Genomic DNA, 6,000 nt, shown 5'->3' with positions numbered 1-6,000 from the left:
ACTGGGGTTTAGGCAGGTTCGGGCCGCACGGAGGCGTAACACCCTACTCCTGTGTGAGTGTTATATCTGCCCTTGAAGGGAATTCTTCAAGGATGTATCTGATTACAAGAGAGAGACACTTACTGAGAGCTTGAGGCTCTCGTGTTCTAGCTTGGCTTGAGCGGGTTTGAGCGTCTGCGTCCTCTTCTTCACACACCACACCTTTTTGGTCCCCTTTTTACGTGTTCTCCATCCTTTCCTTTTATAGGCGCGCCGACCTCAACATATCCTGAATGGGAAAGAGGGGATGCGAATGCCAAGGTGCCACGGAGAAAGGCGTAATCATTTCGTCTTGGCGAAGTGACAGGGGCGGTGGAGAAATGTGGTGCGCATCCGACCACCCGCCACTGTGGAAGCCCTCGGGCGCCATAAAGGGGGCCCACCGGGCAGCCTCAGAGGTGCCCAGTGCGCCCACCCTGTCTTGTTCTTCTGCCAGGGCAGGGTGGCAGGCGGAGCGCTTCGATTCTGGCAACGTTATCCCGAGGCACCCGGATGAAACGGGACGGGACCCGTGCATTTAATGGACCCACGCCCCCCTGCCAGTGCATGGCAGGGTCTGACACTGGGGCGTGGGCAGCTGAGAATGTCAGGATGTCAGGATGTCAGGCCGCGCGTGCCTATTAAATGCGGCATTGGGCCTTTGACTGGATGACACCCTGACGACGGGACCCTTCGGGTCGTCGAATGATCTTGCGCGAACCTTCGGGGAATCGAGTCCTCGGGGGCTGCCACGTGCAGCCCCGAGCACTCTCTCCCGAGCACTTCGGTGGGACCTTCGGGGCACCGAGTCCTCGGGGGCTGCCACGTGCAGCCCCGAGCACTCTCTCCCGAGCACTTGGTGGGACCTTCGGGGAACCGAGTCCTCGGGGCTGCCACGTGCAGCCCCGAGCACTCTCTCCCGAGCACTTCGGTGGGACCTTCGGGGCACCGAGTCCTCGGGGGCTGCCACGTGCAGCCCCGAGCACTCTCTCCCGAGCACTTGGTGGGACCTTCGGGGAACCGAGTCCTCGGGGGCTGCCACGTGCAGCCCCGAGCACTCTCTCCCGAGCACTTGGTGGGACCTTCGGGGCACCGAGTCCTCGGGGGCTGCCACGTGCAGCCCCGAGCACTCTCTCCCGAGCACTTCCTTCCCGGTATTTGGGCTCTGCGGATCATCGGGGAACTAGGGTGCTCGGGAACCAGAGGCGGCGGCCCCGAGCACCTTCTCCCGGGACTTAGCTTCTTCTTACCTTGCAGGGTGGTGACATGTGGCGGATGGCCGGCCTGGTCTCGGGACTTAGGGACCCCTGGTTCTGAATACACCGACAGCGCTGTTGTAGTAAGAGTTCATTTTGCCCCAGCAAGTACAACGAGAGTTTCTTCTAAGGAGGAGACTCAAGCTTGGAGATGAAGTTTAAGAGGAAGGAACACCATGAATGTATTGATGGTAGAAAAATGTATCACTCTGGGAGGAGTATCACAACGTGAGTTGATGTGCTTTCACCTTTGTATCTTTTTTTGCTGTCTTGCTTATTGTCCTCCTCTTTTTGCCAGAGGACCATGGCCTCCTATTTATAGGGTCGTGCATAACTTGGCATACAAGTTATCATAATGTACAAATATCCGAGATCTGATCAAATTACTGGGTCTTATCCCGGACAACTACCTTCTACCCTATCGAGGAGATAAATATCCACCGTGGTAATTATCGTGGTGCCTACCCCCTGAAGAGGGTGAGCCGGTCGCTGATTGCAGCCCAGCGCCGCACTGTCATGGGTGTCAGGATAGCCTCCATCACGTTGGGGTGTCAGAGCGGCATCCATTAGCCTAGGCCTTTAATGCCGGTCACTTCCTTGTAGGAAAAGCACGACCGATACTCCTCTTCTGGCAGATCTTTCCTAAGGCTTGCTGACTCACCCTGCTGCCTTCGGGAAGGTGGCCCGAGCAGCCCGAGGTGGGGGCCTCGGGAGGCAAGGAACCAGGGGTGAAGGCTTTGGGAAGCAGAACCCCGAAGGGCCGGGGCTTCGGGAGGCCGAAGCTTCGGACGACCGAGGCTTTGGGAGGTCGGGTTTTCGGGAGGCTTCGGGAGATCGAGCCGGCGGAGCCAACGGAAGGCTTTTTAGGTATGAAGGGGTACCGTGAAGGGATCTGATGACATCAGAGATCAAACTTTTAACAGAGGGTCCGGAGATCAAGGCTCCAGAGGGACCTGGATGGTGATCTTCAACCATTATCCTCAGGCTGGTTTATTTTCCGCCAAACAATAAGTATGCAAAGCACTAATTCTTGCATTGGTAGCAGATTGCAAATTGGAGAATAACCATGCATACATTCATTCCTTGCTCACTGGTTACATGTCTCAAGGATTACAAATTGAAATTTCTTACAACCATCACTACACAAGAAACAACAACATACATCATTATTTTTCTCTATTTCTCTAATTTCTAAATCCTAGCAACATTTTAAGCATCACATTCGTTCTTCAACCTTAGGCATCTTACAAGAGCAGCAACCTCTTCTTCACTCCTCAACTTCAACTGCGAGATCTCTACGTTTGCAGCATCGACAACAACTCTAAGTTCTCGGTTCTCCTTCCTCAAAGATCTGATCGCATCTTGCATGTCAACCAACACTTGTTTGAGAAATTCAGATATCCTACCATCTCCACAACTTGCAACCTCCAATCTTGTTTGCACACGAATACTACATTAAATCAGACCAAATCAACAAAGAGAAGGGAATGAGTCGAACAAAAAATCAAAGGAACTGAACTTACCTGAGCTCGAGCACATTTCAAGTACCTCCTTGTTGAATTGTCGTCGCTCGATGAGATCCATCGTGCGGCCTTAGCACCACACTCACAGTAGACCATCGGTGAGTAGTCGAACGGACCCTCTTTATACGAGATCGAGGAGGAGAACTTCACCACCCTCTCCGCTAGTACTTGTCGTTGAGCATACCAATCTAGAGCTCGCCGAGCTTGCCAAGGTGGTCGAGTGGGGGTGATGGGAGAGCGGTAGCGGATTTAGGGTGGCGACGAGGAAAGACTGAGGGGTGAGAGAGGGGGGAGGCTGTAGCGAACTTGGCTCTTTTAGGGCATGTATGTGATTTTGATGATTAATGATAACATAGTCAATAAAACTAACATGTTTCTCAAGTATATGCTTTAGTAGGTCTCATTGATGCAACACATAAAGAAGCTATCGAAGTCAGGACAAAGATTGGATTGAATTGGACAAGTCTTAAGAAATATGTACATGTCGGATGATCTGGCGATGGAAAAATTGTACACGCTAGAGTTTCTATATCTGAGCATTTGTACACGCTGGAGTTTCTATCTCCAAGCATTTGTACACACTGGATAATCCGGTGATTGAAGAAGTTGTGCACACCGAAACATTCCAGAAGTTGAAGTTCAAGTGTTCCACATGTCAGATGGTCCGACACTTTGAGTTAACTACACCAGATCATTTTCCAGAAGATGGTATTCAAGGTTGTACACGTCGGATGGCCCAGCGCATACATCAAATGCTTCGCCGGAGTAAAGTCTAGAGGAATTCCCTGTGTTAATTGGAATATAGACTTATACATGCCGGATGGTCCGGTGTATATATCGGAGACTTCACCAGAATGTTTTGATATTGTAACGGCTAGTCTCTGTGGGAGTTGCACACCGGATGGTCCTGTGTTTGGAGACGATGCACGTTAGATCATCCGGTGTTTACGAAAATTATGACCATTGGAGCAACGCCTAGTTCGCAGAGTTGAGGCCATAAATACCCCCACTCGGTCATTTGAGGGTGCTGGAGTCCAGAAAAGCTCACATATACTTGAGGAGACATCCAAACCACTAAAGTGTTAAAAGTGATTATCCAAGGTAATTGGTACAAGATTAGAGAGTGATTAACATTATTAGGCATAGAGAGAGTTATTGCTAGGTATTACTGCATAGAGGGGGGAATGAAAGAGTGATCGTACCTACCAAGTGGTACGTCGACGTCTTGGAGTCTTGGTGACTCACCTACATGTAAGTCTTGGTGTCTCAAGCCCATCAACTCTCTGGTTATGTGTGGAGCGGCGATAAGAAGCTTATATTGGGATATGTAGATCCTTGCCCTAGTGGCTCAAGTTTTGAAATAAAGATGTCGATAAGTCACTAGAAGAGAAACTTATAGTGAGCCTTACCTTTGTTGCTTGGTGGTTCAACCTACTTAAGATCTAGGTGGCTCAAGGGTCGTGATCGGATGCTGACCGAGAGCAATAGCCTATATGGCTGCTCCAACATAGATTAAGAGTGACGTTTATGCCATCAATACTATGAGATAAAAATCATTTATGCCGAGTTTGCTCTTTCTACCCTCTTTACATTTCCGTATTTATATACTTGCAATTTACCTTTATATATTTATCTTTATTGAGTAGTATACTAAGATTGGATATAGATTGTAAACACTTAAACGGTAGAGTAGACATATTGAATAAATCTAGAATATTTATAGATAAAATTTTTTATAAGTAGACACTCGTAGGGTTTTCTGTAGTACTGCCTATGGTCTATGCGCGTTACTCTGAATGGAAGCAGAGACATGCCTCCATCGCAGCCAGAGAGACAAGCAGTCCGGTTTAACTGGACTCTCACGTCGGTGGCAGGTTTCAGAAAGAAAAATTAATGTCATCAGGTGACAATAATGTCGACATGCAACCTTCATCATCCTCGGTGTCCTTTTCGCCACCTTCGCACTTTCACCGGCTCCTAGGCTCCTAGCTGATTGCATTACATTTGCATCTGTGTTTCTGCGCAATTTCCAGTTCATAAACAGATCTGTTCCCTGTCGTTGTCACAATTTGATTCCGTTCTCTGCGTCAGTAAAATAACACCAAAAATACGTGTCACCTTGACTCTTCTGCTGAACGCATGTGCACCGCAGCAAATTCCCGGTACCTTTTCGCTACAACTTTGATGACTTGATTCCTCAAATCAAATGCCTCATTTCATAATAAGCACATGGCATTCAAATATACAACACATTTCCTAGAGATCAATCGACTGAAAATTTGAGATTTTACAGCCGACATACTCGGGCGGCGAGGTTAGCATGGGCTTAGCTTCTGGGGGATTCACCGATCCTGAGGTTTAGAAAAATCCGATGCAGATCCAACTGGGGAAACCATTATCTGTCCAAAATTTTTTGCCTTAAGTATATATAAAACTTGCCAATACACAATTCACACTTCACACATAGTAGTGGGATATCTCGCGGCAGGACACTCGACGGTCCAAAACAATCATTTTCTTCCATGAGCCACTCATAATCTGCATTTTCTTTCTCCATGGGATCTTTGGACTTATTGGTTGCAAGATCATTTCAACAATAATCATGCGCTGGTAAGGTTTCATGCCTATAGGCAAGGGTTGGTCCAATCTCAAAATTGGGTAGAAATATAACTGATTATGTCTTTATAACACCAAGAAAAAAACTAAGCCCACTAAAAATAAAAAATTGAGCGGGACATGTGCCCTCGCTCCCTGTATATGTTGGGTCGGCCATGCCTCTAGAGGGTTCTCAATTGTCATATACATGCACTTGCTCCAGTTCAGTACTGCACATCATAGGATTTTTGGATACATCTTTCAAGAAAAAAAAACAACCATCAATTCTTTTTACAAACTAACACAATGATGAATACATGATAAATTGTTAGGGACTCGTCTCCTTTCAACCTGTGTCTTGTCCCTCTACCTCCCATTCATGTCTATTATTTCGTTGGATTTTGTACGACCTGTGGTACGTAGTGCACTTTGTCAGGTAGGGGCGTGGGACACGTCGCTCGCGGGCCCCGCATGCCTGGAAAGGTAAACCCACCGAGGAAACTACCCAGAGTCCGCCTACGTTCGTTAGTCGTAGGGACCACCCGCCTACGCTACACAGGGAGATTTTATGTGACTTAGAGGAAAGAAAAAAGGCAAAGAAATATGTC

This window comes from Phragmites australis, chromosome 8 (genome assembly GCF_958298935.1).
Source record: "Phragmites australis chromosome 8, lpPhrAust1.1, whole genome shotgun sequence".
Classification (NCBI taxonomy): domain Eukaryota; kingdom Viridiplantae; phylum Streptophyta; class Magnoliopsida; order Poales; family Poaceae; genus Phragmites; species Phragmites australis.
Note: the sequence above shows the minus strand (reverse complement) of the source record.